This window comes from Haliotis cracherodii, unplaced genomic scaffold, assembly GCF_022045235.1.
Source record: "Haliotis cracherodii isolate W230 unplaced genomic scaffold, xgHalCrac1.p SCAF_3, whole genome shotgun sequence".
NCBI lineage: Eukaryota > Metazoa > Mollusca > Gastropoda > Lepetellida > Haliotidae > Haliotis > Haliotis cracherodii.
The window spans coordinates 7,631,280-7,645,801 of record NW_027266286.1 but is presented as its reverse complement, the minus strand read 5'-3'; the positions used below and the strand labels follow the sequence as shown (position 1 = coordinate 7,645,801).

The 14,522-nt window shown below is 36.9% G+C and overlaps 1 protein-coding gene across 8 annotated transcripts in view; it reads right to left on the bottom strand.

Annotated features, from left to right (window-relative positions):
- Positions 1-14,522, bottom strand: part of LOC139473958 (arrestin domain-containing protein 2-like) — a 142,141-nt gene that overhangs the window by 31,170 nt on the left and 96,449 nt on the right. The gene's annotated exons all lie outside the window — the stretch shown is intronic.

Here is a 14,522-nt window from a genome sequence, read left to right as displayed (position 1 = left end):
ACACACAGGATCTGTATGTCCAATTAATAAAAATAGTGCACAAGAACAGCTTCAACATGAACAAAAGCAACTATATAAGACGCTGATAAATCAATATTTTGATATCATGTTTCTCTTGCGATAAAAATATCAACCTGTTTTATATTCAAATAAGCAATTTTCCATGGGTGTATTCATATATAATTAACAAGGAAGTTACTGTGAATGAATATGTTGAATTCAAGCAAAGTATTAAATGCATTGAATACATTTATGGTAAACTTTTCATAATAATTTCATGAATATATATGTAATATTTTCATCTATGAAAAGAAAACATGTAAGGATGTGGGGAGGGTTATAAATGCTTACTTATGAGTTTTCTGGCTAATATGGTCTTCTTGAAATGACACGAAAGCATGGCATCCAAGTAGAACATGTATTCAAAAGAACATAAAACCAACTCAAGTCTAAAATGATGTGGAAAGTTAAACTAAAGCATTGTTCTGGGCTCCATTTGGATTTTGTTATATATTGTGTAGATATATATCTTTTTGTATAGATAACTTTATATCTAGTACTCAATCTATGAGAGGTTATGAGAAAGGTTCTTGAGCCAGACAACTTTGATTTTTTTAGTACAGTTGGTTGTGCAGTCACTGAGCAAGCTTAAAATAGCCTAGCAAACATTGGAGAGGTCCACACATAGTATTTCACAATTACTTTTCATATCATATTGATATATCGTCTTGTATTGATATATGACCCATCACAAGCAGTTAACATTTGTCAAATAGTTACACTCCTGCTGGATTGTTTTGATGTTGTAAACACTGGAACCAAAGCGAACCATGGCCACGATTAAACTGTGCCATATGAAAACAAAGGAAACAAACACAAACTTGAGTCTATGACTGCAACAAATGGAATGTTCATGGGCAAAGCTTTTGCTGGTCCTATAAGTCTATCTGGGGTAACAATCGATGAGCAACAGAAGACGTAACTAGAAGTACATGCACAAACAAGTAAAAAATAAGGCATCCCTTATGATTTGCAAGGGCAGGTCACATCAGCTGCTCCACTTCGGATGCTGGTAAAATATTCTTCAACACTGTTTTCCCTCATTGAAATATAAACATTTTATGTTTTGGCTATATTTGGGTGGGTTGTGATTATTAACTCATTGGTACAATAATAGTAATAACAACTACCTAACCATAATTATTTTGCTGTCTAGCTCATGTTGAACTTTGAGGTAATGATTGGGGTTTTCTAAATAACATTGTTCAAGGCACATGTTTGAGGCAGCTTCAGACAGGCAGAATTAATATTCATTCCTTGAAAACATGATAATATCGCTTTCAAGCTGATAAACATATCAATGTCCTTGAAGATTGCATTGATTCCAAGGAGTTACAAGAGTCCAAAGGCTGACAAGATTCAAGCTGTTCTGAAGTGCAATCTGGTAACAGGTTTAACCTGGTATTTGTGATGAATGATTTTGAAAGCTGTAATGTGTTGGCAGTTTGACATAAGAGTGTTAAGGAAGACAGCAATGAGAAAATTATTTTTCTCTTTGTGAGCAAATGATTCTGCAGACAAAGCAAAAACATAGATACCAAACTGACGTAATTGACTAAAGCTTAAACAATTCAACTATGCACCATGTTGTTAACCTCAACAAAGCCATATATGCTACATTCTGCATAAACACATATACTTTTAGAAATTGTTTTACTTATTTGCACATTAACAGGTCCACAAACATGTAGTGATTGATAGTTTAATTTATTTTAGTCAAATTTTACACTAAGATTACATACACACAACTTCACAATGGAACTATCACATTTATCATGATGAGTGAGTGAGTTTATGCTTTACGTCACATCGGCAATATTTCAGCTATAATGTAACAAGTATCATGATGAAGTATAATGTATGATGATGATGATGATAATAATAAGAATGAAGGAAAGAAACGAACATATAGAATATATAAAACCCTATCCAAATTAAAAAGAGTCGATTGTAGGAAAGTGAGTCACAGTCTTTATGCATCACTATCAGATAGTGATGACAGCAATTTGGAAATGTCCTCCACATGTCTACCATAAAACCTTTAGAAAGCTTTACTATGGCCTTGAATGTTGTAACCTTGATTGGACAACTTTTGAAACACTCTTTGAAATCTTAAAAGAACAATGCATTGACAGGCTCGACACAGTGTTTTGTCATGCAGTGTATATCTTAAAATCAGCTAAAAGACTGACGAGTGATAAATACTGATGATATAACAAATGTCCTCATGAAGCTAACTGACCTAATCATGTATATCTGAGTAACTTCAGATTTAATATCATAACGGCATTAAACTATCTTCTGCATCTTGATATACAAATACAGTAAACTATGTTTATAACGAACAGACGGATATAACAAAGTGTTTTTTGGTCACATCCATTTGCTTTTCATATGCCGTGCATGCGCTTATAATAACTGAACTAAAATTAGGGGTACCTTTGAGTGCTGTGTAACTGTGGTTTACTGTATATCATCACCACACTAGATATACTAACATCTCGTCCAAGATTATTGCACTTATATAGCGATGAGCATGCATGTGTGTGTGGATGCTTGTACCAGTTCGGACTGATGCCAATTAATAGTGCTAGCACACTGAGATACAATGTACCATGCCACAGTTTAACATGAATACCCCACTCAGACACAGAATACTGACTCCGAGCCGACCAGTCCTTGTTTTAGCCCCTTGATGTCGAGCACAAGACAGGGTAACAACAAGTACCATCTTTTAACGTCTTTTGGTATGACGCGACCGGGGATCGAACCCCGGACATTCCGCTCTCTGGGCAGACATCTACCACTAGACCACAGGGGCGGTCTAGATATACTAAACATTCGTCTGGTTACTTACATTAACTGAAGATGTAATGACTTCATGCTTATGTAACACCACAGCTGACACATAGACACAAGCAACATAAATTAAACACTGAAGAAATAGTTACAACTGCCTTATGTTCTAAGTATTTAGAGATGACAAAAGTAAAAAAAATATCATAATAAACATCATAAAAGCAATGGTCACCCAAAAGTCTAAGGAATAGCAAAAATACTTCTAAAGTCAAAATAAGTAATTGTTCAGTTACTCTTATGCTAATCTCTACCATATACTACTGTGAATAACTCAAAGGGAGGCTGTCATCCTTGTTTCAAAATGTTATACCTGCAATATGATAAGGTATTCACATTAACATCCTATGTGCAACCCAAAATACCTTACCTGACAACACGCACCTTATGGCATAAAGACATTAACATACCGCTAGGTAAATTAAACCATTCTTTGAAGGTAATGACAGACAAGCAGCCTGGATATACATGGAATGCTCTGAAAAGATGGAAGCATTCCTGAACAGAATTATCCCATTTGAAACCATTTACTGCATCATCTAAGCAGAAATTGTGGAGTGAGGAGGGTCAATGGAAGAATGTTTTTCGCTTATTAAATGTTAAAGATAGGTGTGGCAGTTTGCCACCACACTACTAACTGGTTTCCAGGTGTACATCCATGCGATAATGCGTTCCCACCGCTGCAAAGAGAAACATATACTGGTCTATCCTCTACTTGGGGTGGAGCAAAGGCATGTGAAGGATTTCTTACCATGCTTAAGGGATATCAATGAAGGCAAAAATATTCATAATACAATGAGGTCTTACAAATGACATTAAGTGTTTTTGATTGTTTAAATAAATTAGATTGTGTTCAAAATAGATTTGTTTTAAATGATACAGTAATACAATCATTATCATATTCCAGCCTTTGTGTATTTACAAACATGAGCACATGTATGTTCAAGCACAACAGCATTACAACATCCTGGAAGCCATATTAATCAGTGTTGCATAAATCACTAATTAGAAGACTTAATGACATTAAAAAGAAACATCAAACACATGGTTAATTACTCTTTAGAATCCTTCAGTGTATTGTTAAAGCCAGATTCAAATCTTGCATACCTCTGAAAATGAATGTGAGCTCCAAACTTTAAGCTTTTAATATTTTGGTCTTTAGTTCAGTTCAAGATTTGGGTTACTGTGGTGTAGTCAACACAACAACAGGGACAGCAACATCTCTAGAGAGCATAAAATATCAAATATTGAAAACAAGGTTTTACCGGGGACCTTGACTTACAAAACTGGGGGTCCAGGGACCCCAATAATTAATCTCAAGGGTCTTTACAAGAAACATGAGGGTCCTGTTAAGTATTGAAACGGTAAAGTGCACTGAAAGATTTGAAAATTACTTTAATTACTGGATCTATATACATGTATTTCTTGTCAAGAATTTGGTACAATGAATATTACTGTGAGTCCCGCCAAGTATATTCTTTCTGCGTCCATTCCATACATTTGTAAATCTACTCCAAGACAAAAAGTTAAACATTCACTGGCATTTCAGGAATATACAACTTGAAGCATATACATTCCAGCTACAAATGAAATTGTATTTGCGGACAGGGTCTTAATATGGTACAACAGCAAATATAACTGACAGCAGAGCCGAATCCCTTCTGTTTGTTAGCAGTGTTGATAGATAAGACCCAAATGTTAGGAAATGGTCCCACAGCAGTCATATACAGGCAAGGATTGTCCTTTCACAACAAGCACCTGAAATGTGGGTCATGCCCTAGTTATATATACAGACCCCATCTGCTGCACAATCTCATATGATAATTTCTTCCACTTCATGTGTTCCTCACAGTTAAGATCTTAGAACAGATATATTTACTGTAGCAGAATAAATAATATTATTATCTGGTGCAGATCCAGACAACTTAGCAGATAACAGAAACAAATGACTCGATTTATTAATGTCAATACATAAAATGACATTACATTTCGTACCAAGAAGCACCTTTTCTATCTACCAGTATTTACATCTATACCACGCTTGCCTGTTAACAGTCGAGGCTTGACCAAACAATCCAGTGATGGACCAGAATTCCAATGACGTGATAGTGTACTGATTTGGTTCAAACTACAAACGATATGTTAATTTTGAATTACGTCTTGTGTATTCAAGTGCAGGGATTCTGTTGCTCATAAGTAAAGAGAAACATTTAAGATAAAAGCCTGTTTATTAGTATCTGTCAGATTTCAGGAATGACCTAATTAGCTTGGATAGTGTCCATACATAATATAGCTTTTGAAGAGACTATTGAATCTGTTTATACAACACATAAAACAAACAAATTTTCAATGTTTATTTGTTTTGTAATTTTGGTGAAGGTTGGGGATGTCCCAGTGTTCAAGCGGTGCAGAACAATCAAATAATTCCACTTTACATGCTCTAACCAAGTATGGACTTGTATTACCTTCAATATAATCATTCTTTTTATGCCACATACAAGAGAAAGATACTGAAATTTACAGCATTACATGTCCAGAAACATCAATTCACTGAATGAGCAATTACACCCGCTTAAAATATTTGTTCACCTCGTGCAATGGGCTATTATAAAAAGTTCAATTCCATCAAACAATGGCAGGAAGAACCTGAATTTATCAAAATCCATGTAATGGATTCATTTATCTCAAATTAAGGAGCATTCAGGAGCATTTGCTAAAGGACAAACTTTAATAATGATCAAGAATTGGCCATTAGCATTTTTTCACGGAGGAACATAAATAGCTGAGGCAATCTTCCAGCTACTATACCAGACATAATGTGCATAAACGTCAGCTGCAAAGGATGAGATGAGAAACAGTCAAAGTTTTGTTACTACATCCCAAAACCATCACGGTTCATAAAGCTTATAGAGGAAGTATGTTACGACTTTTGTGCTTATCAAATCATAGTAAAACATATCGAAACATTGACTGCCAGAGAAGACTTGGTAATTGGATAATGACAGTTTTTACAAAATTTTGTAAATGACACATCAATTTATACTAATGATTTATTATTGAGTATTTAAATCATTAGAGAGCATTAATAATTATTCACAAAAGTCACACAAGTGATGACAAAATACATAAATAACTGTAACCACCATTACATGCATACTTGCTGTACTTTAAATGTGAAAGTGATTATCATAGTTTGGTGAAACACCAAACACAAAAATAATATAAAATTTGAATTAAGAATTTCTTATGAATAAAAGCAGAAATAGTCAAAAATAACATTTGCAATATGGTTCCTATAATTCCATATAGAAAATGCCTAGATTTTAGGGTTTACATGATATTCAAATGTCAGTTGAAGGTTGTATATCAAAATAGTAATTTAATCAAATGTGTTACAGTGCATACCACATACTGTGGCATACACTAATTTACAATGACACATGAACAAATGACTGTGTGATGGCTGAGATGGTCTTCTTCAAAATCAGATGAGACGGGTATCATCACTTTTACAAGATGCCAATACTGGGATCATAAACACAAAATATCATCTTCATAAACCCAGTAGTTTCAGAAGAGATGTCAAAATTGCAGTAAAACTATCTATATGGGGAATGTGAAGGTCAAATGTAACAGTGGAGTCAATGTTAAGAAAATAGGAACATACATGTGTACCATGTTCTTTTAAAACAAATTTGAAACAACTCATATTATCATCATTCCACTGTCCACTTTCTGATGACTCTTGTGGTTTTTCTTAGGATTCTGAAACATTTTTCAAATCATATTTTATTTAACAGATTGCTTCAGTACAGGTGAGCTATACTGTATATGGAGCCACAAAGAACACAACATTAACATTGAATTTAGGACATTTTAACCCACTACAAGAAAATTTCTGCCTGAACAAGAGCATGTTTACTCATATCTCTGACTGTCATAACCTAACATGTCTCAATGTAAACTCATTTCTTTACTGAAAAAGTAAACATCATAAACACAAATGAATGAAAGCATGTCTCCACCAAAATAACAAAGGATGAAAACATTCTGTAGTTTCTCCTGAACTTACTTGATTGCAAAATTAGCAGAAACAATAATTTCAAATTCATGAATATTTCAAGAACAATCTGGTTCCAAAACGTTAGGACCCTTGTCGATCACAATTTCAATGAAAAGACTTTAAAGTATGCTTCAAGAAGTAGGACATCAGGGTAAGTAGTAAACATATATAACATTTGTTGTGAATTACTGGGTTACTCCATTTCTTGACATTTATGAGAAAATCTATTCTCAGCATTCCATTATCCTTCAAGAGTACCCAGTTAACAAAAGTACTTGACTTTGCACCAAGTCACACAATTAATGATTCTTCTTGAATCTACTAAGTGTGCTGGAGTCTGAAGCTGATGAATATGTTTGAATGTCAAGGAGTCAGCATTAAACCCTGGACCATGCCAAGTCATGAATATTGGTCACTAGGGCACTTGCCACAACTGGTCTCAGCGACCATGTACCATATAGCTGGGTGTTAGAGATTGCACTTTAGCCAAAATGAAGTGTATAGTAATACTGTGATGGCTGTCTCTCTGGTGTTTTTGTCATAAACAGAACTTGGTAACTAAGTACCGGACAATGGCTACTCTTTCCTGCTGCACCAATAAAGTATGTTTGCCAACTAGATCATGAAGGGGAATCTGTTTGCTTACTTACACAAGCAACAATAATCATGGCATGGAAACAGAAGAGAAAACATTGGCACAGTATCAATTATATATGCTCCCTCTGACAGAGGAAAATAATCCCCCAATCTGTGAACACTGGTGGGTATCTGCCTCTGTTGCCTGTTTAATTTACTCTATATAAATGTCTTGGTGTTCCCCAGGAATACCCCAAAGGGACTGTATTTCACAGTGCCTTGATGGAAATGATAACTTTAGGCAGTACATCAGCTGGAGCAGATCGATCGAAGGGAAACCGAGCAGCAATACATCAATAAAGCTGTTTTATTTCACAAGCATACAAACCTGCTCAATAATGGCCTGGTTTCTTCCATTGGCTATAGCCAAGTAAGCTTGTTTCAGATTTCCAGTTGCTATATACCCGGTAAGTGCAATAATCTTGAATGTAACGCTTAACCCCTGATTTCACCTCACTGCCTCAGATTTTCAATAATGATTGAAATCTTTAGCTATACAATGTCATGCTTCAGGTTTGATTTTGTGACTAAGTGGATGACATTGAGCAAACATACATCAATACAATATCCAGATGGTAGAAAATATGTCTCAACAAAAGCAGCCATAATGAATTAGCAACATACAGAAACATTGTCATATTCAAAGTCAAGTCTCAAAATCCTTAGCAAACAAATGTTTTCCCCTAATAGTAACTATAGCTTACAACATATACAGATCAATCAACTATATAAACACACAAAATAATCTCATTTTTAGATGTCCAGAGAATCACTTTACAGTAAAGCATGGATATTATAAACTCATGGGATATAAAGAGAGTGAGTTGGGTTTAACGCCACTTTTAACAGTATTCCAGTTATATAACGGTGTGTCAGCTTAATGTGGGAGGAAAGCCCGAACTGATGCAGGTCTCAGATGTTTACCACTTTGGTGAAACCGACAAGCACGGGTATGGTGCTGACAAACCTAGAAACATCATCGGGGCAAACCGGGATTCGAACCCACAATCATCGGTTTCCAGCGTGCCCAAGGGATGCAACTCTGCACAGCAAATCTTGGCGCCCGTGCCCCCCATGGGATATGAAGAATATAACAGTCTGTTTATAACACTGTCACATAATACATTAAAAAAAAGAATTACAAACTACATGTTTTGTCCAAGAATACATTCACTCCTTCCATTATCATTTAAGTGTATTTATATAATACTGTATCTCAGGAATTTTTGTCAGGACCTGTTTCTTTTCTGTCAATACAAAAAATATGTAATATGTTTTATTAACTATCTACATATTCCCTGTCCATATTGAATAAGACAGCATTACAGAACACTTTTCTGAATTGTTTGTATTTGGCAAGCAAAACTGGGCTGCAAAAATACTGAAATATATACTATTAGTAATGAAGAGCCATAGATAAACTGACCCAGTTATTCTCATATTCAACTGAAGTATACAACATTTTCTATATACTTTGGCTAATGATTATTACGCAAAGACGAGAACACCTGTAACAACACTGTTAAAACACTGTGCTAAATGTCTTTGAGATGCCATCAAAATATATCCATATTCATACTTTCCAAATATTTATGCACAGTAGAAGTATGATATCCTAATGGCTTTACACAGCACAGCTACATGATACTATTTTGCCTGAAGCCACATATTCTATAACGTCATCACTTCGGCAAACAGGCACTTGTTGATTCTCTTACAGCTGCTAAATGGTTCTGGCATTGATATCGAAGCGAACAGAAATAACATACACCGTATTTGACCCAATAAGTATCCCAGGTTAATCAATAGGTCGCACAGCAATGCAAGGGGAATGTTATGAAGATACCAATGTCACCATGGGGTTCTTAGTAGATACAATTGTATGTTTAGTTTGTAAATGGTCATTCTAAAAGATTTACCACAGAACAGTATTCAATTTTATCATCTAAAACTGGCTCCCACAGGAGATATCGCCAAATATAGGTTTTCAAACATTACGTATGGCCAACCACACTTGGAAGGAGGAAGAAGGCACTCAAAGGCTAGTATATAAGTAATGGGGGAACATTAATAAGAAGTGGGTCACTTATTGGGTCGCTTACAGTACAAATATAAGGGCTTTAGATGGGCGGATGCTAAATATACACAGCGCTGAGCATCAGAATACATCTATTGCTATGATTACTCCCATAATCACTCGTCAGGAACATTTGATCTGCAATGAATGATACCTTTCCTTTTTCTATGTTCAGCATATGCTCATGTCTGTTGAGGTGATGATAGAGGTTGTAAGCAAAGTATCAAAGTATTAGAAACATCCTGTGCTATTTCTGCATATATGTCCATCGAGTTTTGGGTAATGTAAATATTTGTGTTTAGAAACCTTCATCTGGTACGTAAGATGTTTTTGTCTGGGGTACATCTTCAAATGTATTTTAATCAGGAAATGGAATAACAGAAACAACCTGTGTATGCGTGCTGAACAAGCACCTGTTGACTGGCACCAAAGGTCCATGAATGTACTTATTGATTATGAGGTATGATCCTACACTGGGATATCAACAAACATCTAAAGAAAATGTGTCCCAGAATGCACAAGGAGAGCATGTGTTGCCAATCAATGCCATGTTTAATATGACAGGCTTGAGTTGTGCCGTAACACTTTGATCATGACTGCCTTGATACACATATCAATGTATAATTAAATTGCATTTTACATAATGATTGATCTTTGTCATTTGACAAAATTCCTACAACTGGAGACTTAATTTAAAGATTATCAGTTACAAACTTTTGAGGAAAGTAAATGTGTTGCATATCAAGAAAGGACTCATATGTTTACCAGCATCATGGTGCATACATGAATATTCCAAAAACAGTTCCTTCTATCCTGACCATGATGTGTTTAAAATGATTGACACCCACTATACATGCCATAATAATGCACTAATTTCACCACCCTACAATGTTCAAAAGATGTTTCACAGGAAATGTAATATTCACTAAAGATCACCACTAAGATACCGCCAAACTCAATTTCAAGAAACAGACAACATAAGTCACTCATCAGTATTATTACTAGATTCTGACCCACATTTGCAGAGATCAGTACTTAAAATGAACATCAAATGTATCAGTAAAGACACCAAGCATTATGGTTCCAACACACTGAGTTGGTAATTTTAGAATACGGCCTCCTAAAGTAATTTGATATTGACAGCTTTACATCAAACATTTACCACATCAATGCAATATTTTGTATTGAATATTGGCATGTCCCTACAGTTTATTTAAAAACGGTCTGTGATATTGTTCAAGCACAGTACTGCAGTCAGCTATATTCCAGCTAAATGAAGGTGGCCTCCAAATAATCGGACCAAGGGTAGGAAAACCGGTGGTTGAACCTGGGTAAGGCAAACCTGGGGTAGGAAAACCGGTGGTTGAACCTGGGTAAGGCAAACCGGTGGTTGAACCTGGGTAAGGCAAACCGGTGGTTGAACCTGGGGTTGGCAAACCAGTGGTTGAACCTGGGTAAGGCAAACCGGTGGTTGAACCTGGGTAAGGCAAACCGGTGGTTGAACCTGGGACAGGAAAACCGGTGGTTGAACCTGGGGTAGGCAAACCGGTGGTTGAACCTGGGGTTGGCAAACCAGTGGTTGAACCTGGGTAAGGCAAACCGGTGGTTGAACCTGGGTAAGGCAAACCGGTGGTTGAACCTGGGACAGGAAAACCGGTGGTTGAACCTGGGTAACGCAAACCGGGTGTTGAACCTGGGGTAGGCAAACCTGGGTAAGGCAAACCGGTGGTTGAACCTGGGGTAGGCAAAGCGGGGGTTGAACCTGAGTAAGGCAAACCGGTGGTTGAACCTGGGTAGGAAAACCGGGAGTTGAACCTTGGCTAGGCAAACCGGTGGTTGAACCTGGGTAACGCAAACCGGTGGTTGAACCTGGGGTAGGCAAACCGGGAGTTGAACCTTGGCTAGGCAAACCGATGGTTTAACATGAGTAAGGCAAACTGGTGGTTGAACCTGAGTAAGGCAAACTGGTGGTTGAACCTGAGTAAGGCAAACCGGTGGTTGAACCTGAGTAAGGCAAACGGGTGGTTGAACCTGGGTAAGGCAAACCGGTGGTTGAACCTGGGGTAGGAAAACCGGGGGTTGAACCTGGGTAAGGCAAACCGGTGGTTGAACCTGGGATAGGCCAACCGGTGGTTGAACCTGGGGTAGGAAAACCGGGAGTTGAACCTGGGTAATGCAAACCGGTGGTTGAACCTGGGGTAGGCAAACCGGGAGTTGAACCTTGGCTAGGCAAACCGGTGGTTTAACCTGAGTAAGGCAAACCGGTGGTTGAACCTGGGTAAGGCAAACCGGTGGTTGAACCTGGGGTAGGAAAACCGGTGGTTGAACCTGGGGTAGGCAAACCGGTGGTTGAACCTGAATAAGGCAAACCGGTGTTTGAACCTGAATAAGGCAAACCGGTGGTTGAACCTGGGGTAGGCAAACCGGTGGTTGAACCTGAATAAGGCAAACCGGTGGTTGAACCTGAATAAGGCAAACCGGTGGTTGAACCTGGGGTAGGCAAACCAGGGGTTGAACCTGAATAAGGCAAACCGGTGGTTGAACCTGAATAAGGCAAACCGGTGGTTGAACCTGGGGTAGGCAAACCAGTGGTTGAACCTTGGATAGGCAAACCGGTGGTTGAACCTGAATAAGGCAAACCGGTGTTTGAACCTGAATAAGGCAAACCGGTGGTTGAACCTGGGGTAGGAAAACCGGTGGTTGAACCTAACAAATGCAATATTATTTCAGAAAATACACATATCAAAACCAAACTCTGCATTTAACCTCTCCTGTTAGTATAGAAAGTGTTCCTGTAATTTGTAAAGAATCCATGTGAAGTAGTTCTCAAGTTATTGGTCACACAAATGTTGAAGTAAACAAGGCAAAAAGTGAGCAGGGCTCACTAATACCCCCGACTTCATCTCCAGCATACTTCTTAGTTCAAAACATGAAAAAAGCAATATTTCCATACTAATGAAACTTTAAACTGCATCTCTCCTATTGGTATAGAAAGCGTTCCTTAAATTTGAAAAGAATGCATGAAGTAGTTCTCAAGTTATAAGTTGCACAAACGTTACAGTAAAAAAACAAGTCCAAAACATGGAAAAATTCACTTTTTCTCAGAAAATCTAAATATTGAAATCAAACTGTGCACTGCAAATGCATAAAAAGTCTCCTATTGGTATAGAAAGGGTTCACCAAGTTTGAAAAGAATCTACACAGTAATTTTCAAGTTGTAGGTCGCACACAAATATGTCCTCTGATGGACTGGCAGAATTCCTGGGTATAACTTTATACCCCTACCCTGTTAGGTCAGGGGTATAAGAAAACATTGTATACTTCTCACAACAAAATTAAGAACCACCCTGATTCATTCATATTACTATAATTACTCTGTCATGGTACTACAGATTAACTACAGTAAAATGAAGAAATTGGGTAGTCCTTAACTTTTGGTGGAGCAGTATATGTGAGAATCTGAAGATGAATAAATGGACTATAACACAATACATAACTATGTGATAGCACGTACATCATGCAAGCACTTCACTGACCAGCCTTACAAGGTAACAGTTGGTACTTATATTCAATGCAGAAGCAGACAAACATTTGTATGATGTTTTGCAGAAGCTAGCTGTTTCACAGATGATAAATGGAAAACGTGTTTAACCAATGTCAACATAATGATAGCTCTTAAGTAATGAGTTGTATAACAAGAAAACACTGAATGTCACGACTGACCAATTATCTTGTGTAACTGACTGCGGGATAACGTTGTTGCACTATGATGCCATGCAGTGATCTACAAGCTGGCCGCTATATACACATTAACTGTGATAAATGTTGATGTGCTAACAGATTTGCTCTATAACAAACCTTCCCATTTTGTCATTCTTGTTCCTGATGCAAGACCTGTAACCATAGCAACTGGCATAAACAAGCACTGTCTACATTATTCACACAGTATCAGGACCACATCAATTATGGAATAAATCTGTTTTATGCATGCTGTTAGAATCTTAGATCACCATTTCAACATCATGTATTGACTACAGATATAATACAAACACTTAGCTTATTGAAGCATCTCAGTTTACTGTATCTGTAATACAGATGGCACATAAGAGCACAAGAAATTCTTTATCATAAGCCATAGTTATTATTCGGAAGTTGACAAATCCATAGAAACATGTGCTTGATTCAATATTGTTCCATCGGTTTTCAGGAATAAGTATTGCTATTGGAATAGAACTTACTAAATCATCAGGTCTTTGAAAGGCATTTAGAAGTGATACACATAAGGAAGAGAACATATGGATGTCAACTTCTTTATTATGAGGAACACAACGTTTCGGAGTATATGCTTACCCCTTCTTTATCAGGTGTAGGAGCAAGCATATACTCTGAAACGTTGTATTCCTCAAAATATAGCAGTTGACATCCATACATTCTCTTCCTTACTAAACCATGTCTCTTCTTTTCAGAAGAGCTCAAGTTACCACTGCAAGTTACATTGTTTTCATGTATCAACGTATCAAATAATATTATCTAAACCCATTTATGCACCTGATATGTAGAAAACTTATCAATAAATATGAATAATTTTGTTGATAGCAGTGCAAGGTTGGTTCTCATGATCAAAAGAGTGAAAAAATGAATAGATATATGTACAAAATCAGTATGCTCTTCAGGCCATGTGGCGCATAACAGAATTAACTCAAGCTATTTTCAGAGAGAATTGTCCCAACACTTGATCACGATCTTCTGTTCCAAGATAAGAGCTCCAAGTTGATCTATGATTTTAGTTGGTATATCTCTGTGTAAAATCATTAACACCATTTTTTATAC